This window comes from Heterodontus francisci, unplaced genomic scaffold (genome assembly GCF_036365525.1).
Source record: "Heterodontus francisci isolate sHetFra1 unplaced genomic scaffold, sHetFra1.hap1 HAP1_SCAFFOLD_86, whole genome shotgun sequence".
Classification (NCBI taxonomy): Eukaryota; Metazoa; Chordata; class Chondrichthyes; order Heterodontiformes; family Heterodontidae; genus Heterodontus; species Heterodontus francisci.
Window position 1 is genome coordinate 2802203 of NW_027141093.1, and position 24510 is coordinate 2826712.

Below are 24510 nucleotides of genomic sequence, written 5' to 3' on the forward strand. Positions count from 1 at the left end.
CAGATGAAGAAAGCAAAGGGACTGGTGGTCTGAGCTGCATTTGTTTTAATGCAAGAAGTGTAGTAGGTAAGGCAGATGAACTTAGGGCCTGGATTAGTACCTGGGAGTATGATGTTTTTGCTATTACTGAGACTTGGTTGAGGGAAGGGCATGATTGTCAACTAAATATCCCAGGATACAGATACTTCAGGCGGGATAGTGAGGGAGGTAAAAGGGGTGGAGGAGTTGCATTACTGGTCAAAGAGGATATCACAGCTGTGCTGCAGGAAGGCACTATGGAGGACTCGAGCTGTGAGGTAATATGGGCAGAACTCAGAAATAGGAAGGGTGCGGTAACAATGTTGGGGCTGTACTACAGACCTCCCAACAGCGAGCGTGAGATAGAGGTACAAATATGTAAACAGATTATGGAAAGATGTAGGAGCAACAGGGTGGTGGTGATAGGAGATTTTAATTTTCCCAACATTGACTTGGATTCACTTAGTGTTAGAGGTCTAGATGGAGCAGAATTTGTAAGGAGCATCCAGGAGGGTTTTCTGGAGCAGTATGTAAATAGTCCAACTCGGGAAGGGGCCATACTGGACCTGGTGTTGCGGAATGAGCCTGGCCAGGTGGTTGAAGTTTCAGCAGGGGACTACTTTGGGAATAGTGATCACAATTCCGTACGTTTTAGAATACTCATGGACAAAGACGAGAGTTGTCCTAAAGGAAGAGTGCTAAATTGAGGGAAGGCCAACTATACCAAAATTCGGCAGGAGCTGGGGAATGTAGATTGGGAGCAGCTGTTTGAAGGTAAATCCACATGTGATATGTGGGAGGCTTTTAAAGAGAGGTTGAATAGCGTGCAGGAGAGTCATGTTCCTGTGAAAATGAAGGACAGAAATGGCAAGATTAGGGAACAATGGATGACAGGTGACATTGTGAGACTAGCTAAGAGGAAAAAGGAAGCATACATAAGGTCTAGGCGACTGAAGAAAGACGAAGCTTTGAAACAATATCGGGATTGTAGGCGCAATCTGAAACGAGGAATTAAGAGGGCTAAAATGGGTCATGAAATATCTTTAGCAAACAGGGTTAAGTAAAATCTCAAAGCCTTTTATTCATATATAAGGAGCAAGAGGGTAACTAGAGAAAGGATTGGCCCACTCAAGGACAAAGGAGGAAAGTTATGCGTGGAGTCAGAGAAAATGGGTGAGATTCGAAACGAGTACTTTGCATCGGTATTCACCGAGGAGAGGGACATGATGGATGTCGAGGTTCGGGACAGATGTTTGATTACTCTAGGTCAAGTAGGCATAAGGAGGGAGGAAGTGTTGGGTATTCTAAAAGGCATTAAGGTGGACAAGTCCCCAGGTCCGGATGGGATCTATCCCAGGTCACTGTGGGAAGTGAGAGAGGAAATAGCTGGGGCCTTAACATATATCTTTGCAACATCCTTAAACACGGGTGAGGTCCCGGAGGACTGGAGAATTGCTAATGTTGTCCCCTTGTTTAAGAACGGTAGCAGGGAAAATCCAGGTAATTATAGACCGGTGAGCCTGACGTCAGTGGTAGGGAAGCTGCTGGAGAAGCTACTGAGGGATAGGATCTATTCCCATTTGGAAGAAAATGGGCTTATCAGTGATAGGCAACATGGTATTGGGCAGGCAAGGTCATGTCTTACCAACTTAATAGAATTCTTTGAGGAAGTGACAAAGTTGATTGATGCGGGAAGGGCTGTAGATGTCATACACATGGACTTCAGTAAGGCGTTTGATAACGTTCCCCATGGTAGGCTGATGGAGAAAGTGAAGGCACATAGAGTCCAAGGTGTACCAGCTAGATGGATAAAGAACTGACTGGGCAACAGGAGACAGAGAGTCGCAGTGGAAGGGAGTTTCTCAAAATGGAGACGTGTGACCAGTGGTGTTCCACAGGGATCCGTGCTGGGACCACTGTTGTTTGTGATATACATAAATGATTTGGAGGAAGGTATAGGTGGTCTGATTAGCAAGTTTGCAGACGACACTAAGATTGATGGAGTAGCAGATAGTGAAGGGGACTGTCAGAGAATACAGCAGAAAATAGATAGATTGGAGAGTTGGGCAGAGAAATGGCAGATGGAGTTCAATCAGGGCAATGGCGAGTTGATGCATTTTGGAAGATCCAATTCAAGAGTGAACTACACAGTAAATGGAAAGGTCCTGGGGAAAATTGATGCACAGAGAGATTTGGGTGTTCAGGTCCATTGTTCCCTGAAGGTGGCTACGCATGTCAATAGAATGGTCAAGAAGGCATACGGCATGCTTTCCTTCATCGGACGGGGTATTGAGTACAAGGGTTGGTTGGTTCGGCCACATTTGGAATACTGCGTGCAGTTCTGGTCGCCACATTACCAAAAGGATGTAGATGCTTTGGAGAGGGTGCAGAGGAGGTTCACCAGGATGTTGTCTGGTATGGAGGGCGCTAGCTATGAAGTGAGGTTGAGTAGATTAGGATTATTTTCATTAGAAAGACGAAGGTTGAGGGGGGACCTGATTGAGGTGTACAAAATCATGAGAGGTATAGACAGGGTGGATAGCAAGAAGCTTTTTCCCAGAGTGGGGGATTCAATTACAAGGGGACACGAGTTCAAAGTGAGAGGGGAAATGTTTAGGGGGGATATGCGTGGAAAGTTATTTACACAGAGGGTGGTGGGAGCAGGGAACGCGTTGCCAGCGGAGGTGGTAGAAGCGGGCACGATAGCGACTTTTAAGATGTATCTGAACAGATACATGAATGGGCAGGAAGCAAAGAGATAAAGACTCTTTGAAAATAGGCGACATGTTTAGATAGAGGAAATGGATCGGCGCAGGCTTGGAGGGCCGAAGGGCCTGTTCATGAGCTGTAATTTTCCTTGCTCTTTGTTCTTTGTCAGTGATAAATCTGGTTGGGTGTTAACAGTAAACGTAAGGCCATCGACATGTCTGGATGGATAGTTACAGTACAAGTGAGGTCAGTGATCTACCTGTATGGGTATTTCCAGTACATGTGTGGTCAGTGAAATATCTGGATGAGTAGGTAGAGTGCAAGTGAGGTCAGTGATATATCTGCATGCTTCGTTACAGAACAAGTGACTGCAGTGTTTTATCTGGATGGCTGGTTCCAGTACATTTGAGGTCAGTGATACATTTGGATGGGTTGTTACTGTGCAAGAGAGGTCAGTGATATATCTGGATGGGTAGTTACAGTACAAGTGATGTTAGTGATATATCTGGATGGGTAGTTCCAGTCCAACAGAGGTCAATGATATATCTGCATGGATAGTTACAGTACAAGGAAGGTCAGTGATATATCTGGATGAGTGGTGACGGTACAAGTGTGGTCAGTGATATATCTGGATGGGTAGTTACATTACAAGTGAGGTTAGTGATATATCTGGATGGGTGTTTACAGTAAAAATAAGGACAGTGACATATCTGGATGGATAGTTACAGTACAAGTGAGGTCAGTGATCTATCTGGATGGATAGTTACAGTACAAGTGAGGTCAGTGATCTATCTGCATGGGTAGTTACAGTACAAGTGAGGTCAGTGATATATCAGGATGGGTAGTTACAGTAGAAGTGAGGTCAGTGATATATCTGGAAGGGTGTTTACAATACAAGTAAGGACAGTGGCATATCTGGATGGACTGTTACAGTACAAGTGAGGTCAGTGATCTATCTGGATGGGAAGTTACAGTAGAACCGTGGTCAGTGAAATATCTTGTTGGATAGATAGAGTACAAGTGAGCTCAGTGATATATCTGCATCGCTAGTTACGGAACAAGTGATGTCAGTGTTTCATCTGGATGGGTGGTTACTGTACAAGTGAGGTAATAGATAAGTCTTGATGGGTAGTTACAGTGCAAGAGAGTTCAGTGATATGTCTGGATGGGTAGTTACAGTGCAAGAGAGGTCAGTGAAATATCTTAATTGGTTGTTACAGGTCAAGTGAGGTCAGTGATATATCTGGATGGGTAAAACAGTACAAGTAAGGTCAGTGATATATCTGGATGGTTAGTTGCAGTACAAGTGAGATTAGTGATATATCTGGATGGGTAGTTACAAAAAAAGTGAGGTCAGGGATATAGCTGGATTGGTAGTTACAGTACAAGTGAGGTCAGTGATATATCAGGATGGGTAGTTACAGTACAAGTGAGCTCAATGATATATCTGGATGGTTAGTTACAATACAAGTGAGGTCAGTCATATAGCTGGATGGGTAGTTACAGTACAAGTGAGGTCAGTGATATATCAGGATGGGTAGTTACAGTAGAAGTGAGGTCAGTGATATATCAGGATGGGTAGTTACAGTAGAAGTGAGGTCAGTGATATATCAGGATGGGTAGTTACAGTGGAAGTGAGGTCAGTGAACTATCAAGATGGGTAGTGACAGTACAAGTGAGGTCAGTGATAAAGCGGAACGGGTACTAACAGTACAAGTGATGTTACTGATATATCTGGATGGGTAGTTACAGTGCAAGTGAGGTCAGTGATACAGCTGAATGGGTAGTTACAGTACAAGCGCAGACTGTGATATAGCTGAATGGGTTGTTACCGTCCAATTGCGGTCAGTGATACAGCTGAATGGGTAGTTATAGTACAAGTGAGGTCAGTGATATATAGGATGGGTAGTTGCAGTACAAGTGAGGTCAGCGATGTATCTGGATGGGTAGTTACAGCTCAAGTGAGGTCAGTGATGTATAGGATGGGTAGTTGCAGTACAAGTGAGGTCAGCGATATATCTGGATGGGTAGTTACAGCTCAAAATGAGGTCAGTGATATATCGGATGGGTAGTTGCAGTACAAGTGAGGTCAGCGATATATCTGGATGGGTAGTTACAGCTCAAGTGAGGTCAGTGACATATCGGATGGGTAGTTGCAGTACAAGTGAGGTCAGCGATATATCTGGATGGGTAGTTACAGCTCAAGTGAGGTCAGTTATATGTAGGATGGGTCATAACAGTACAAGTGAGGTAAGCGATATATCTGGATTGGCAGTTGCAGTACAAGTGAAGTCAGTGATATATACGGATGTGCAGTTACAGTACAAGTTAGGTCCGTGATATATCAGGATGGGTAGTTACTGTGCAAGTGAGGACAGTGAAATATCGGGATTGGTGGTTACAGTACATGCGAGGCCAGTGATATATTTGGATGGGTAGTTCCAGTGCAAGTGTGGTCAGTGATATATCTGGATGGGTGTTTGCAGTCCAAGTGATGTCAGTGATACATCTGGATGGGTAGTAACAGTACAAGTGAGGTCAGTGATATATCTGGATGTGTAGTAACAGTACAAGTGAGGTCAGTGATATATCAGGATGGGTGGTTACAGTAAAAATGAGGCCAGTCAAACATCTGGATGGGCAGTTACAGTACAAGTGAGGTCAGTGATATATCTGGATGGGTGGTTACAGTAAAAATGAGGTCAGTCATACATCTGGATGGGTAGTTACAGTACAAGTGAGGTCAGTGACATATCTGGATGGGTAGTTCCAGAACAAGTGAGGTCAGTGAGATATCTGGTTGGGTAGTTGCAGTACAAGTAAGGTCAGTGATATAAATGGATGGGTAGTTACAGTACAAGTGAGGTGAGCGATATATCTGGATGGGTAGTTACAGTACAAGTGAAGTCAGCGATATATCTGGATGGGTAGTTACAGTCCAAGTGAAGTCAGCGATATATCTGGATGGGTAGTTACAGGACAAGTAATGTCAGGGATATATCTGGATGGGTAGTTCCAGGACAAGTGAGGTGAGCGATATATCTGGATGGGTAGCGACAGTGCAAGTGTGGTCAGTGATATATCTGGATGGGCAGTTACAGTACAAGTGAGGTCAGTGATATATCTGGATGGGTAGTTACAGGACAAGTAATGTCAGGGATCTATCTGGATGGGTAGTTACAGTACAAGTGAAGTGAGAGATATATCTGGATGGGTAGTTATAGTACAAGTGAGGTAAGTGATATATCTGGATGGGTAGTTACAATACAAGTGAGGTCAGTGGTATAGATGGATGGGTAGTTCCAGTACAAGTGAGGTCAGTGATATATCAGGATGTGTAGTTACAGTACAAGTGAGCTCAGTGACATATCTGGATGGGTAGTTACAATGCAAGTGAGGTCAGTGATATAGCTGGATGGGTAGTTACAGTGCAAGTGAGGTCGGTGATCTATCAGGATGGGTTGTTACAGTAGAAGTGAGGCCAGTGATATATCAGGATGGGTAGTTACAGTACAAGTGAGGTCAGTGATAAAGCGGAACGGGTAGTTACAGTACAAGCGTAGGCAGTGGTTTTGCTGAATGGGTTGTTACAGTCCAAGTGCCGTCAGTGATACAGCTGAATGGGTACTTAAAGTACTAGTGAGGTCAGCGATATTTCTGGAAGGGTATTTGCAGCTCAGGTGAGGTCAGTTATATATAGGATGGGTCGTGACAGCACAAGTGAGGTAAGCGATATATCTGGATGGGTAGTTCCAGTCCAAGTGAAGTCAGCGATATATCTGGATGGGTAGTTACAGGACAAGTAATGTCAGGGATATATCTGGATGGGTAGTTCCAGGACAAGTGAGGTGAGCGATATATCTGGATGGGTAGCGACAGTGCAAGTGTGGTCAGTGATATATCTGGATGGGCAGTTACAGTACAAGTGAGGTCAGTGATATATCTGGATGGGTAGTTACAGGACAAGTAATGTCAGGGATCTATCTGGATGGGTAGTTACAGTACAAGTGAAGTGAGAGATATATCTGGATGGGTAGTTATAGTACAAGTGAGGTAAGTGATATATCTGGATGGGTAGTTACAATACAAGTGAGGTCAGTGGTATAGATGGATGGGTAGTTCCAGTACAAGTGAGGTCAGTGATATATCAGGATGTGTAGTTACAGTACAAGTGAGCTCAGTGACATATCTGGATGGGTAGTTACAATGCAAGTGAGGTCAGTGATATAGCTGGATGGGTAGTTACAGTGCAAGTGAGGTCGGTGATCTATCAGGATGGGTTGTTACAGTAGAAGTGAGGCCAGTGATATATCAGGATGGGTAGTTACAGTACAAGTGAGGTCAGTGATAAAGCGGAACGGGTAGTTACAGTACAAGCGTAGGCAGTGGTTTTGCTGAATGGGTTGTTACAGTCCAAGTGCCGTCAGTGATACAGCTGAATGGGTACTTAAAGTACTAGTGAGGTCAGCGATATTTCTGGAAGGGTATTTGCAGCTCAGGTGAGGTCAGTTATATATAGGATGGGTCGTGACAGCACAAGTGAGGTAAGCGATATATCTGGATGGGTAGTTCCAGTACAAAAGAGGTCAGTGATATATCTGGATTGGTAGTTGCAGTACAAGTGAAGTCAGTGATATATCCGGATGTGTAGTTACAGTACAAGTGAGGACAGTGAAATATCTGGATGGGTAGTTCCAGTAAAGGAGAGGTCAGTGATCTATTTGGATGGGTAATTACAGTAAAAGTGTGGTCAGTGAGATAATTGGATGGGGAGTTACAGTACAAGTGAGGTCAGTGATATAAGAGGATGGATAGTTACAGGACTAGTGAGGTCAGTGATATATCTGGATGGGAAGTAACAGTGCAAGTGAGGTCAGTGAAATATCTTGATGGGCAGTTACAGTTCAAATGATGTCAGTGATATATCTGGATGGGTACTTTCAATAAAAGAGAGGTCAGTGATCTATCTGGATGGGTAATTACAGTGCAAGTGTGGTCAGTGATATAACTGGATGGGGAGTTGCAGTACAAGTGAGGTCAGCAATATAAGTGGATGGGTAGTTATGTTAAATGTGATGTCAGATATATATGTTGATGGTTAGTTACAGTACAATTGAGGTCAGTGATATAGCTGGATGGGTAGTTACAGTACAAGTGAGGTCAGCGATATATCTGCATGGGTAGTTGCAGTACAAGTGAGGTCAGTGATCTATCTGTATGTGTACTTACAGTACAAGTCAGGTCAGTGATATAGCTGAATGGCTAGTTACAGGACAATGAGGTCCCTGATCTATCTGGATGGGTAGTTTCAATAAAAGAGAGATCAGTGATATATCAGGCTGTGCAGTTACAGTAAAAGTAGGGTCAGTGATATATCTGGATGGGTAGTTCCAGTACAAGTGAGGTCAGTGATCCATCTGGACGGGTAGTTACAGTACAAGTGAGTTCAGTGATATATCTGGATGGGTAGTTACAGTACAAGTGAAGTCAGCGACATATCTGGATGGGAAGTTACAGTTCAAGTGAGGTCACTGATCTATCAGGATGGATAGTTACAGTACAAGTGAGGCCCGTGAAATATCTCGTTGGGTAGTTACAGTGCAAATGAGGTCATCGATATATCTGGATGGGTAGTTACAGTTCAAGTGAGGTCAGTGATATGTCTGGATGGGTAGTTACAGTACAAGTGAGGTCAGTGATATATCTGGATGGGTAGTTACAGTACAAGTAAGGACAGCGACATTTCTGGATGGATAGTTACAGTGCAAGTGAGGTCAGTGATCTGTCTGGATGGTAGTTACAGTACAAGTGAGGTCAGTGATATATCTGTATGGTTGGTTACAGTACAAGTAGAGATCATTGATATAGCTGGATGCGTGCTTCCATTACAGGTGAGGTCTTCGATATATCTTGATGGATAGTTACAGTAGAAGTGAGGTTAGTGATATATCTGGATGGGTAGATACAATACAAGTGAGGTCAGTGATATATCTGGATGCGTAGTAAAAGTACAAGTGAGGTCAGTGATATATCTGGGTGGGTCGTGACAGTACAAGGGAGGTCAGTGATATCTCTGGATTGGTAGTTCCAATGCAAGTGAGGTCAGTGATATATCTGGAGGGGTAGTAACAGTACAAGTGAGGTCAGTGATATATCTGGATGTGTAGTTACAGTACAAGTGAGGTCAGTGATTTATCTGGATGTTTGGTTACAGTACAAATGAGGTCATCGATATATCTGGATGGGTAGTTACATTACAAGTGAGGTCTTTGATATATCTGGATGGGCAGTTCCTGTGCAAGTGAGGTCAGTTATAGATCAAGATGGGCAGTTAAAGGGCAAGTGAGGTCAGTGATATAGCTGAACGGGAGGTTACAGTACAAGTGAGGTACGTGATACAGCTGAATGTGTAGTTACAGCACAAGTGCGGACAGTGATAGAGCTGAATGGGTAGTTACAGTACAAGTGCGGTCAGTGATATTTCTGGATGAGTGGTTACGGTACAAGGAAGGTCAGCGACATATCTGGATGGGAAGTTACAGTTCAAGTGAGGTCACTGATCTATCAGGATGGATAGTTGCAGTGCAAGTGAGGCCCGTGAAATATCTCGTTGGGTAGTTGCAGGACATGTGAGGTCAGTGATATATCTGGATGGGTGGTTACAGTACAAATGAGGTCATGGATATATCTGGATGGGTAGTTACAGTACAAGTGAGGTCAGTGATATATCCGGATGGGTACTTACAGTACAAGTGAGGTCAGTGATATAGCTGAATTGGTAGTTACAGTACAAGTGGGTCAGTGATAAGGCTGAATGGGTAGTTACAGTACAAGTGAGGTCAGTGATATATCTGGATGGGTAGTTACAGTACAAGTGAGGTCAGTGACATAGCTGAAAGGGTAGTTACAGTACAAGTGAGATCATTGATATATCAGGCTGTGTAGTTACACTACAAGTGAGGTCAGTGAACTCTCTGGATGGGTAGTTACAGTACAAGTGAGGTCAGTGATACATCTGTATGGTTGGTTACAGTGCAAGTGAGATCAGTGATATATCTGGATGGGTGGTTCCAGGACAAGTGAGGATTTCGATATATCTTGATGGCTAGCTACAGTAGAAGTGAGGTTAGTGATATATCTGGATGGGTAGATACAGTACAAGTAAGGTCAGTGATATATCTGGATGGGTAGTGACAGTACAAGTTAGGTCAGTGATATATCTGGGTGGGTAGTTGCAGTACAAGAGAGGTCAGTGATATATCTGTAAGGGTGGTTACAGGACAAGTGAGGTCAGTTTTATATCTGGATAGGTGGCAACAGTACAAGTGATGCCAGTGATATATCTGTATGGGTAGTTCCAGTACAAATGAGGTCAGTGTTATATCTGGCTGGGTGGTTACATGACAAGTGAGTCAGTGAGATATCTTGATGGGTGGTTACAGTGGAAGTGAGGTCATAGATATATCTTGATGTGTAGTTGCAGTACAAGTGAGGTTAGTGAGATATCTCGATGGGTAGTTACCGTTCAGGTGAGGTCAGTGATATATCTGGATGGGTGGTTGCAGTACAAGTGATGTCAGTGATATATCTGGATGGGTAGTTAAAGTACAAGTGAGGTCAGTGATATATCTGGATGGGTAGTTACAGTACAAGTGATGTCAATGATATATCTGGATTGGTGGTGACAGTACCAGTGAGGTCAGTGATCAAGATGAATGGTTAGTTACAGTGCAACTGAGGTCATTGATAAACCTGGATGGGTATTTACTGTGCAAGTGAGGTCAGTTATATATCTGGATTGGAAGTTACAATACAAGTGAGGTCAGTGATATATCTGGATTGGTGGTGACAGTACCAGTGAGGTCAGTGATCAAGATGAATTGTTAGTTACAGTGCAACTGAGGACATTGATAAACCTGGATGGGTATTTACTGTGCAACTGAGGTCAGTTATATATCTGGATGGGAAGTTACAGTACAAGTGAGGTTTGTGATACACCTGGATGGGTGTTCACAGTACAATTAAGGACAGCGACATATCTGGATGGGTAGTTACAGTGCAAGTGAGGGCAGTGATATATCTGGATGGTTAGTTATGGTAAATGTGAGGTCAGTGAAATATGTGGATGGGTAGTTCAAGTGAAAGTGAGTTCAGTGACATATCTTGATGGGTAGTTCCAGTGGAAGAAAGGTCAGTGATCTATCTGGATGGTTAATTACAGTAAAAGTGTGGACAGTGATATAACAGTGTGGGGAGTGACAGTCCAAGTGAGGTCAGCGATATTAGTGGATGGGTAGTTACTGTAAATGTGAGGTAAGTGATATATGTGGATGGGTAGTTGCAGTATAAGTGAGGTCAGTGATATATCTGGATGGGTAGTTACAGTACAAGTGAAGTCAGCGATATATCTGCATGGGTAGTAATAGTACAAGTGAGGTCAGTGATCCATCTGGATGGGTAATTACAGTACAATTGTGGTCAGTGATATAACTGGATGGGGAGTTTCAGTACAAGTGAGGTCAGCGATATATGTGGATGGGTAGTTACTGTCAATGTGAGGTCAGTGATAAAAGTGGATGGGTATTTACAGTACAAGTGACATCAGTGATATATCTGCCATAGTAGTTACAGTACAACTGAGGTCTGTGATATATCTGGATGGGTATTTACAGTACCAGTGAGGTCAGTGATGTATCAGGATGTGCAGTTACAGTACAAGTGAGGTAAGTGATATATCTGGATGGGTAGTTACAGTACAAGTGAGGTCAGTGATATATCTGGATTGGTGGTTACAGTACAAGTGAGGTCAGTAATCAAGATGAATGGTTAGGTACAGTAAACTTGAGGTCAGTGATCAGTTTCGAAGGGTAGTTACAGCACAAGTGAGTTCAGTGAGATATCTGGATAGGTAGTTATGGTAAATGTGAGGTCAGGGAAATATGTGGATGGGTCGTGAAAGTGCAAGTGAGGTCAGTGTCATATCATGATGGGTAGTTACAGTACAAATGATGTCAGTGATATATCTGGATGGGTAGTTACAGTACAAGTGAGGTCAGTGATGTAGCTGAATGGCGAGTTAAAGCACAAGTGAGGTCCGTGATATATCTGCTTGGGTAGTTCCAGTGCACGAGAGGTCAGTGATCTATCTGGATGGTTAATTACATTAAAAGTGTGGTCAGTGATATAACTGGATGGGGAGTTTCAGTACAAGTGAGGTCAGCGATATATGTGGATGGGTAGTTACTGTCAATGTGAGGTCAGTGATAAAAGTGGATGGGTATTTACAGTACAAGTGACATCAGTGATATATCTGCCATAGTAGTTACAGTACAACTGAGGTCTGTGATATATCTGGATGGGTATTTACAGTACCAGTGAGGTCAGTGATGTATCAGGATGTGCAGTTACAGTACAAGTGAGGTAAGTGATATATCTGGATGGGTAGTTACAGTACAAGTGAGGTCAGTGATATATCTGGATTGGTGGTTACAGTACAAGTGAGGTCAGTAATCAAGATGAATGGTTAGGTACAGTAAACTTGAGGTCAGTGATCAGTTTCGAAGGGTAGTTACAGCACAAGTGAGTTCAGTGAGATATCTGGATAGGTAGTTATGGTAAATGTGAGGTCAGGGAAATATGTGGATGGGTCGTGAAAGTGCAAGTGAGGTCAGTGTCATATCATGATGGGTAGTTACAGTACAAATGATGTCAGTGATATATCTGGATGGGTAGTTACAGTACAAGTGAGGTCAGTGATGTAGCTGAATGGCGAGTTAAAGCACAAGTGAGGTCCGTGATATATCTGCTTGGGTAGTTCCAGTGCACGAGAGGTCAGTGATCTATCTGGATGGTTAATTACATTAAAAGTGTGGTCAATGATATAAATGGGTGGGGAGTGACAGTACAAGTGAGGTCAGCGAGATATGTGGATGGGTAGTTATGGTAAATGTGAGGTCAGATATATATGTGGATGGGTAGTTGCAGTACAAGTGACATCAGTGAAATATCTGTATGGGTAGTTACAGTACAAGTGAGGTCAGTGATATATCAGGCTGTGCAGTTACAGTACAAGTGAGGTCAGTGATATATCTGGTTGTGTAGTGACAGGACAAGTGAGGTCAGTGCTATATCTGGATGGGTAGTTACAGTACAAGTGAAGTCAGCGATTTATCTGGATGGGTAGTTACAGTGCAAGTGAGGTCAGTGATATATCAGGCTGTGCAGTTACAGTACAAGTGAGGTCAGTGATATATCTGGTTGTGTAGTGACAGCACAAGTGAGGTCAGTGCTATATCTGGATGGGTAGTAACAGTACAAGTGAAGTCAGCGATATATCTGGATGGGTAGTTACAGTGCAAGTGAGGTCAGTGATATATCTGGATGGGTAGTTACAGTACAAGTGAGGTCAGTGACATATCTGGATGGGTAGTTACAGTACAAGTGAGGTCAGAGATATATCTGGATGGGTGGCAAAAGTAAAAGTGATGCCAGTGATATATCTGTATGGGTAGTTCCTGTACAAGTGAGGTCAGTGATATATCTGGATGGGTGTTCACAGTACAAGTAAGGACAGCGACATTTCTGGATGGGTGGTTACAGTGCAAGTGAGGTCAGTGATCTGTTTGGAAGGGTAGTTACAGTGCAAGTGAGGTCAGTGAGATATCTGGATAGGTAGTTATGGTAAATGTGAGGTCAGACAAATATGTGGATGGGTAGTTAAAGTGCAACTGAGGTCAGTGACATATTATGATGGGTAGTTACAGTCCAAATGATGTCAGTGATATATCTGGATGGGTCGTTACAGTATAAGTGATGTCAGTGATATATCTGGGTGAGTAGTTACAGTACAAGTGAGGTCAGTGATGTAGCTGAATGACTATTTAAAGGACAAGTGAGGTCCGTGATATTTCTGGATGGGCAGTTTCAGTGCAAGAGAGAGAAGTGATATATCTGGATGGTTAATTACATTAAAAGTGTGGTCAGTGATATAACTGGGTGGTGAGTTACAGTACAAGTGAGGTCAGCGATATATGTGGATGGGCAGTTGCAGTACAAGTGACATCAGTGATATATCTGTATGGGTAGTTACAGTACAAGTGAGGTCAGTGATATATCAGGATGTGTAGTGACAGTTCAAGTGAGGTCAGTGATACATCTGGATGGCTAGTTACAGTTCAAGTGAGGTCAGTGATATATCTGGATGGGTGGTTACAGTACAAGTGATGTCAATGATATATCTGGATTGGTGGTGACAGTACCAGTGAGGTCAGTGATCAAGGTGAATGGTTAGTTACAGTGCAACTGAGGTCACTGATAAACCTGGATGGGTCTTTACTGTACAAGTGAGGTCAGTTATATATCTGGATTGGAAGTTACAATACAAGTGTTGTCAGTGATATATCTGGATGGGTAGTTTCAGTACAAGTGAGGTTTGTGATACACCTGGATGGGTGTTCACAGTACAATTAAGGACAGCGACATATCTGGATGGGTAGTTACAGTGCAAGTGAGGGCAGTGATATATCTGGATGGTTAGTTATGGTAAATGTGAGGTCAGTGAAATATGTGGATGGGTAGTTCAAGTGCAAGTGAGTTCAGTGATATATCTTGATGGGTAGTTCCAGTGGAAGAGAGTTCAGTGATCTATCTGGATGGTTAATTACAGTAAAAGTGTGGACAGTGATATAACAGTGTGGGGAGTTACAGTACAAGTGAGATCAGCGATATTAGTGGATGGGTAGTTACTGTAAATGTGAGGTAAGTGATATATGTGGATGGGTAGTTGCAGTATAAGTGAGGTCAGTGATATATCTGGATGGGTAGTTACAGTACAAGTGAAGTCAGCGATATATCTGCATGGGTAGTAATAGTACAAGTGAGGTCAGTGATCCATCTGGATGGGTAATTACAGTACAATTGTGGTCAGTGATATAACTGGATGGGGAGTTTCAGTACAAGTGAGGTCAGCGATATATGTGGATGGGTAGTTACTGTAAATGTGAGGTCAGTGATAAAAGTGGATGGGTATTTACAGTACAAGTGACATCAGTGATATATCTGCAATAGTATTTACAATACAACTGAGGTCTGTGATATATCTGGATGGGTATTTACAGTACCAGTGAGGTCAGTGATGAATCAGGATGTGCAGTTACAGTACAAGTGAGGTAAGTGATATATCTGGATGGGTAGTTACAGTACAAGTGAGGTCAGTGATATATCTGGATTGGTGTTTACAGTACAAGTGAGGTCAGTAATCAAGATGAATGGTTAGGTACAGTAAACTTGAGGTCAGTGATCAGTTTCGAAGGGTAGTTACAGTACAAGTGAGTTCAGTGAGATATCTGGATAGGTAGTTATGGTCAATGTGAGGTCAGGGAAATATGTGGATGGGTAGTGAAAGCGCAAGTGAGGTCAGTGTCATATCTTGATGGGTAGTTACAGTACAAATGATGTCAGTGATATATCTGGATGGGTAGTTACAGGACAAGTGAGGTCAGTGATGTAGCTGAATGGCGAGTTAAAGCACAAGTGAGGTCCGTGATATATCTGCTTGGGTAGTTCCAGTGCACGAGAGGTCAGTGATCTATCTGGATGGTTAATTATATTAAAAGTGTGGTCAATGATATAACTAGGAGGGGAGTTACAGTACAAGTGAGGTCAGCGAGATATGTGGATGGGTAGTTATGGTAAATGTGAGGTGAGATATATATGTGGATGGGTAGTTGCAGTACAAGTGACATCAGTGAAATATCTGTATGGGTAGTTACAGTACAAGTGAGGTCAGTGATATATCAGGCTGTGCAGTTACAGTACAAGTGAGGTCAGTGATATATCTGGTTGTGTAGTGACAGGACAAGTGAGGTCAGTGCTCTATCTGGATGGGTAGTTACAGTACAAGTGAAGTCAGCGATATATCTGGATGGGTAGTTACAGTGCAAGTGAGGTCAGTGATATATCTGGATGGGTAGTTACAGTACAAGTGAGGTCAGTGATATATCTGGATGGGTAGTTACAGTACAAGTGAGGTCAGAGATATATCTGGATGGGTGGCAACAGTAAAAGTGATGCCAGTGATATATCTGTATGGGTAGTTCCTGTACAAGTGAGGTCAGTGATATATCTGGATGGGTGTTCACAGTACAAGTAAGGACAGCGACATTTCTGGATGGGTGGTTACAGTGCAAGTGAGGTCAGTGATCTGTTTGGAAGGGTAGTTACAGTACAAGTGAGGTCAGTGAGATATCTGGATAGGTAGTTATGGTAAATGTGAGGTCAGAGAAATATGTGGATGGGTAGTTAAAGTGCAACTGAGTTCAGTGACATATCTTGATGGGTAGTTACAGTCCAAATGATGTCAGTGATATATCTGGATGGGTCGTTACAGTATAAGTGATGTCAGTGATATATCTGGGTGAGTAGTTACAGTACAAGTGAGGTCAGTGATGTAGCTGAATGACTATTTAAAGGACAAGTGAGGTCCGTAATATTTCTGGATGGGCAGTTTCAGTGCAAGAGAGAGAAGTGATCTATCTTCATGGTTAATTACATTAAAAGTGTGGTCAGTGATATAACTGGGTGGGGAGTTACAGTACAAGTGAGGTCAGCGAGATATGTGGATGGGTAGTTACTGTAAATGTGAGGTCAGTGATATATGTGGATGGGTAGTTACAGTACAAGTGACATCAGTGATATATCTGAATGGGTAGTTACAGTACAAGTGAGGTCAATGATATATCTGGATTGGTGGTGACAGTACCAGTGAGGTCAGTGATCAAGATGAATGGTTAGTTACAGTGCAACTGAGGTCATTGATAAACCTGAATGGGTATTTACTGTGCAAGTGAGGTCAGTTATATATCTGGATTGGAAGTTACAATACAAGTGAGGTCAGTGATATATCTGGATTGGTGGTGACAGTACCAGTGAGGTCAGTGATCAAGATGAATTGTTAGTTACAGTGCAACTGAGGACATTGATAAACCTGGATGGGTATTTACTGTGCAACTGAGGTCAGTTATATATCTGGATGGGAAGTTACAGTACAAGTGAGGTTTGTGATACACCTGGATGGGTGTTCACAGTACAATTAAGGACAGCGACATATCTGGATGGGTAGTTACAGTGCAAGTGAGGGCAGTGATATATCTGGATGGTTAGTTATGGTAAATGTGAGGTCACTGAAATATGTGGATGGGTAGTTGCAGTATAAGTGAGGTCAGTGATATATCTGGATGGGTAGTTACAGTACAAGTGAAGTCAGCGATATATCTGCATGGGTAGTAATAGTACAAGTGAGGTCAGTGATCCATCTGGATGGGTAATTACAGTACAATTGTGGTCAGTGATATAACTGGATGGGGAGTTTCAGTACAAGTGAGGTCAGCGATATATGTGGATGGGTAGTTACTGTAAATGTGAGGTCAGTGATAAAAGTGGATGGATATTTACAGTACAAGTGACATCAGTGATATATCTGCAATAGTATTTACAATACAACTGAGGTCTGTGATATATCTGGATGGGTATTTACAGTACCAGTGAGGTCAGTGATGAATCAGGATGTGCAGTTACAGTACAAGTGAGGTAAGTGATATATCTGGATGGGTAGTTACAGTACAAGTGAGGTCAGTGATATATCTGGATTGGTGGTTACAGTACAAGTGAGGACAGTAATCAAGAGAATGGTTAGGTACAGTAAACTTGAGGTCAGTGATCAGTTTCGAAGGGTAGTTACAGTACAAGTGAGTTCAGTGAGATATCTGGATAGGTAGTTATGGTCAATGTGAGGTCAGGGAAATATGTGGATGGGTAGTGAAAGCGCAAGTGAGGTCAGTGTCATATCTTGATGGGTAGTTACAGTACAAATGATGTCAGTGATATATCTGGATGGGTAGTTACAGGACAAGTGAGGTCAGTGATGTAGCTGAATGGCGAGTTAAAGCACAAGTGAGGTCCGTGATATATCTGCTTGGGTAGTTCCAGTGCACGAGAGGTCAGTGATCTATCTGGATGGTTAATTATATTAAAAGTGTGGTCAATGATATAACTGGGAGGGGAGTTACAGTACAAGTGAGGTCAGCGAGATATGTGGATGGGTAGTTATGGTAAATGTGAGGTGAGATATATATGTGGATGGGTAGTTGCAGTACAAGTGACATCAGTGAAATATCTGTATGGGTAGTTACAGTACAAGTGAGGTCAGTGATATATCAGGCTGTGCAGTTACAGTACAAGTGAGGTCAGTGATATATCTGGTTGTGTAGTGACAGGACAAGTGAGGTCAGTGCTCTATCTGGATGGGTAGTTACAGTACAAGTGAAGTCAGCGATATATCTGGATGGGTAGTTACAGTGCAAGTGAGGTCAGTGATATATCTGGATGGGTAGTTACAGTACAAGTGAGGTCAGTGATATATCTGGATGGGTAGTTACAGTACAAGTGAGGTCAGAGATATATCTGGATGGGTGGCAACAGTAAAAGTGATGCCAGTGATATATCTGTATGGGTAGTTCCTGTACAAGTGAGGTCAGTGATATATCTGGATGGGTGTTCACAGTACAAGTAAGGACAGCGACATTTCTGGATGGGTGGTTACAGTGCAAGTGAGGTCAGTGATCTGTTTGGAAGGGTAGTTACAGTACAAGTGAGGTCAGTGAGATATCTGGATAGGTAGTTATGGTAAATGTGAGGTCAGAGAAATATGTGGATGGGTAGTTAAAGTGCAACTGAGTTCAGTGACATATCTTGATGGGTAGTTACAGTCCAAATGATGTCAGTGATATATCTGGATGGGTCGTTACAGTATAAGTGATGTCAGTGATATATCTGGGTGAGTAGTTACAGTACAAGTGAGGTCAGTGATGTAGCTGAATGACTATTTAAAGGACAAGTGAGGTCCGTAATATTTCTGGATGGGCAGTTTCAGTGCAAGAGAGAGAAGTGATCTATCTGAATGGTTAATTACATTAAAAGTGTGGTCAGTGATATAACTGGGTGGGGAGTTACAGTACAAGTGAGGTCAGCGAGATATGTGGATGGGTAGTTACTGTAAATGTGAGGTCAGTGATATATGTGGATGGGTAGTTACAGTACAAGTGACATCAGTGATATATCTGAATGGGTAGTTACAGTACAAGTGAGGTCAATGATATATCTGGATTGGTGGTGACAGTACCAGTGAGGTCAGTGATCAAGATGAATGGTTAGTTACAGTGCAACTGAGGTCATTGATAAACCTGAATGGGTATTTACTGTGCAAGTGAGGTCAGTTATATATCTGGATTGGAAGTTACAATACAAGTGAGGTCAGTGATATATCTGGATTGGTGGTGACAGTACCAGTGAGGTCAGTGATCAAGATGAATTGTTAGTTACAGTGCAACTGAGGACATTGATAAACCTGGATGGGTATTTACTGTGCAACTGAGGTCAGTTATATATCTGGATGGGAAGTTACAGTACAAGTGAGGTTTGTGATACACCTGGATGGGTGTTCACAGTACAATTAAGGACAGCGACATATCTGGATGGGTAGTTACAGTGCAAGTGAGGGCAGTGATATATCTGGATGGTTAGTTATGGTAAATGTGAGGTCAGTGAAATATGTGGATGGGTAGTTCAAGTGCAAGTGAGTTCAGTGACATATCTTGATGGGTAGTTCCAGTGGAAGAAAGGTCAGTGATCTATCTGGATGGTTAATTACAGTAAAAGTGTGGACAGTGATATAACAGTGTGGGGAGTGACAGTCCAAGTGAGGTCAGCGATATTAGTGGATGGGTAGTTACTGTAAATGTGAGGTAAGTGATATATGTGGATGGGTAGTTGCAGTATAAGTGAGGTCAGTGATATATCTGGATGGGTAGTTACAGTACAAGTGAAGTCAGCGATATATCTGCATGGGTAGTAATAGTACAAGTGAGGTCAGTGATCCATCTGGATGGGTAATTACAGTACAATTGTGGTCAGTGATATAACTGGATGGGGAGTTTCAGTACAAGTGAGGTCAGCGATATATGTGGATGGGTAGTTACTGTCAATGTGAGGTCAGTGATAAATGTGGATGGGTATTTACAGTACAAGTGACATCAGTGATATATCTGCCATAGTAGTTACAGTACAACTGAGGTCTGTGATATATCTGGATGGGTATTTACAGTACCAGTGAGGTCAGTGATGTATCAGGATGTGCAGTTACAGTACAAGTGAGGTAAGTGATATATCTGGATGGGTAGTTACAGTACAAGTGAGGTCAGTGATATATCTGGATTGGTGGTTACAGTACAAGTGAGGTCAGTAATCAAGATGAATGGTTAGGTACAGTAAACTTGAGGTCAGTGATCAGTTTCGAAGGGTAGTTACAGCACAAGTGAGTTCAGTGAGATATCTGGATAGGTAGTTATGGTAAATGTGAGGTCAGGGAAATATGTGGATGGGTCGTGAAAGTGCAAGTGAGGTCAGTGTCATATCATGATGGGTAGTTACAGTACAAATGATGTCAGTGATATATCTGGATGGGTAGTTACAGTACAAGTGAGGTCAGTGATGTAGCTGAATGGCGAGTTAAAGCACAAGTGAGGTCCGTGATATATCTGCTTGGGTAGTTCCAGTGCACGAGAGGTCAGTGATCTATCTGGATGGTTAATTACATTAAAAGTGTGGTCAATGATATAAATGGGTGGGGAGTGACAGTACAAGTGAGGTCAGCGAGATATGTGGATGGGTAGTTATGGTAAATGTGAGGTCAGATATATATGTGGATGGGTAGTTGCAGTACAAGTGACATCAGTGAAATATCTGTATGGGTAGTTACAGTACAAGTGAGGTCAGTGATATATCAGGCTGTGCAGTTACAGTACAAGTGAGGTCAGTGATATATCTGGTTGTGTAGTGACAGGACAAGTGAGGTCAGTGCTATATCTGGATGGGTAGTTACAGTACAAGTGAAGTCAGCGATTTATCTGGATGGGTAGTTACAGTGCAAGTGAGGTCAGTGATATATCAGGCTGTGCAGTTACAGTACAAGTGAGGTCAGTGATATATCTGGTTGTGTAGTGACAGCACAAGTGAGGTCAGTGCTATATCTGGATGGGTAGTAACAGTACAAGTGAAGTCAGCGATATATCTGGATGGGTAGTTACAGTGCAAGTGAGGTCAGTGATATATCTGGATGGGTAGTTACAGTACAAGTGAGGTCAGTGACATATCTGGATGGGTAGTTACAGTACAAGTGAGGTCAGAGATATATCTGGATGGGTGGCAAAAGTAAAAGTGATGCCAGTGATATATCTGTATGGGTAGTTCCTGTACAAGTGAGGTCAGTGATATATCTGGATGGGTGTTCACAGTACAAGTAAGGACAGCGACATTTCTGGATGGGTGGTTACAGTGCAAGTGAGGTCAGTGATCTGTTTGGAAGGGTAGTTACAGTGCAAGTGAGGTCAGTGAGATATCTGGATAGGTAGTTATGGTAAATGTGAGGTCAGACAAATATGTGGATGGGTAGTTAAAGTGCAACTGAGGTCAGTGACATATTATGATGGGTAGTTACAGTCCAAATGATGTCAGTGATATATCTGGATGGGTCGTTACAGTATAAGTGATGTCAGTGATATATCTGGGTGAGTAGTTACAGTACAAGTGAGGTCAGTGATGTAGCTGAATGACTATTTAAAGGACAAGTGAGGTCCGTGATATTTCTGGATGGGCAGTTTCAGTGCAAGAGAGAGAAGTGATATATCTGGATGGTTAATTACATTAAAAGTGTGGTCAGTGATATAACTGGGTGGTGAGTTACAGTACAAGTGAGGTCAGCGATATATGTGGATGGGCAGTTGCAGTACAAGTGACATCAGTGATATATCTGTATGGGTAGTTACAGTACAAGTGAGGTCAGTGATATATCAGGATGTGTAGTGACAGTTCAAGTGAGGTCAGTGATACATCTGGATGGCTAGTTACAGTTCAAGTGAGGTCAGTGATATATCTGGATGGGTGGTTACAGTACAAGTGAGGTCAATGATATATCTGGATTGGTGGTGACAGTACCAGTGAGGTCAGTGATCAAGGTGAATGGTTAGTTACAGTGCAACTGAGGTCACTGATAAACCTGGATGGGTCTTTACTGTACAAGTGAGGTCAGTTATATATCTGGATTGGAAGTTACAATACAAGTGTTGTCAGTGATATATCTGGATGGGTAGTTTCAGTACAAGTGAGGTTTGTGATACACCTGGATGGGTGTTCACAGTACAATTAAGGACAGCGACATATCTGGATGGGTAGTTACAGTGCAAGTGAGGGCAGTGATATATCTGGATGGTTAGTTATGGTAAATGTGAGGTCAGTGAAATATGTGGATGGGTAGTTCAAGTGCAAGTGAGTTCAGTGATATATCTTGATGGGTAGTTCCAGTGGAAGAGAGTTCAGTGATCTATCTGGATGGTTAATTACAGTAAAAGTGTGGACAGTGATATAACAGTGTGGGGAGTTACAGTACAAGTGAGATCAGCGATATTAGTGGATGGGTAGTTACTGTAAATGTGAGGTAAGTGATATATGTGGATGGGTAGTTGCAGTATAAGTGAGGTCAGTGATATATCTGGATGGGTAGTTACAGTACAAGTGAAGTCAGCGATATATCTGCATGGGTAGTAATAGTACAAGTGAGGTCAGTGATCCATCTGGATGGGTAATTACAGTACAATTGTGGTCAGTGATATAACTGGATGGGGAGTTTCAGTACAAGTGAGGTCAGCGATATATGTGGATGGGTAGTTACTGTAAATGTGAGGTCAGTGATAAAAGTGGATGGGTATTTACAGTACAAGTGACATCAGTGATATATCTGCAATAGTATTTACAGTACAACTGAGGTCTGTGATATATCTGGATGGGTATTTACAGTACCAGTGAGGTCAGTGATGAATCAGGATGTGCAGTTACAGTACAAGTGAGGTAAGTGATATATCTGGATGGGTAGTTACAGTACAAGTGAGGTCAGTGATATATCTGGATTGGTGGTTACAGTACAAGTGAGGTCAGTAATCAAGATGAATGGTTAGGTACAGTAAACTTGAGGTCAGTGATCAGTTTCGAAGGGTAGTTACAGTACAAGTGAGTTCAGTGAGATATCTGGATAGGTAGTTATGGTCAATGTGAGGTCAGGGAAATATGTGGATGGGTAGTGAAAGCGCAAGTGAGGTCAGTGGCATATCTTGATGGGTAGTTACAGTACAAATGATGTCAGTGATATATCTGGATGGGTAGTTACAGGACAAGTGAGGTCAGTGATGTAGCTGAATGGCGAGTTAAAGCACAAGTGAGGTCCGTGATATATCTGCTTGGGTAGTTCCAGTGCACGAGAGGTCAGTGATCTATCTGGATGGTTAATTATATTAAAAGTGTGGTCAATGATATAACTGGGAGGGGAGTTACAGTACAAGTGAGGTCAGCGAGATATGTGGATGGGTAGTTATGGTAAATGTGAGGTCAGATATATATGTGGATGGGTAGTTGCAGTACAAGTGACATCAGTGAAATATCTGTATGGGTAGTTACAGTACAAGTGAGGTCAGTGATATATCAGGCTGTGCAGTTACAGTACAAGTGAGGTCAGTGATATATCTGGTTGTGTAGTGACAGGACAAGTGAGGTCAGTGCTCTATCTGGATGGGTAGTTACAGTACAAGTGAAGTCAGCGATATATCTGGATGGGTAGTTACAGTGCAAGTGAGGTCAGTGATATATCTGGATGGGTAGTTACAGTACAAGTGAGGTCAGTGATATATCTGGATGGGTAGTTACAGTACAAGTGAGGTCAGAGATATATCTGGATGGGTGGCAACAGTAAAAGTGATGCCAGTGATATATCTGTATGGGTAGTTCCTGTACAAGTGAGGTCAGTGATATATCTGGATGGGTGTTCACAGTACAAGTAAGGACAGCGACATTTCTGGATGGGTGGTTACAGTGCAAGTGAGGTCAGTGATCTGTTTGGAAGGGTAGTTACAGTACAAGTGAGGTCAGTGAGATATCTGGATAGGTAGTTATGGTAAATGTGAGGTCAGAGAAATATGTGGATGGATAGTTAAAGTGCAACTGAGTTCAGTGACATATCTTGATGGGTAGTTACAGTCCAAATGATGTCAGTGATATATCTGGATGGGTCGTTACAGTATAAGTGATGTCAGTGATATATCTGGGTGAGTAGTTACAGTACAAGTGAGGTCAGTGATGTAGCTGAATGACTATTTAAAGGACAAGTGAGGTCCGTGATATTTCTGGATGGGCAGTTTCAGTGCAAGAGAGAGAAGTGATCTATCTGGATGGTTAATTACATTAAAAGTGTGGTCAGTGATATAACTGGGTGGGGAGTTACAGTACAAGTGAGGTCAGCGAGATATGTGGATGGGTAGTTACTGTAAATGTGAGGTCAGTGATATATGTGGATGGGTAGTTACAGTACAAGTGACATCAGTGATATATCTGAATGGGTAGTTACAGTACAAGTGAGGTCAGTGATATATCAGGATGTGTAGTGACAGTGCAAGTGAGGTCAGTGATATATCTGGATGGGTAGTTGCAGTGCAAGTGAGGTCAGTGATATATCTGGATGGGTAGTTACAGTACAAGTGAGGTCAGTGATATATCTGGATGGGTAGTTACAGTACAAGTGAGGTCAGAGATATATCTGGATGGCTGGCAACAGTAAAAGTGATGCCAGTGATATATCTGTATGGGTAGTTCCTGTACAAGTGAGGTCAGTGATATAACTGGATGGGT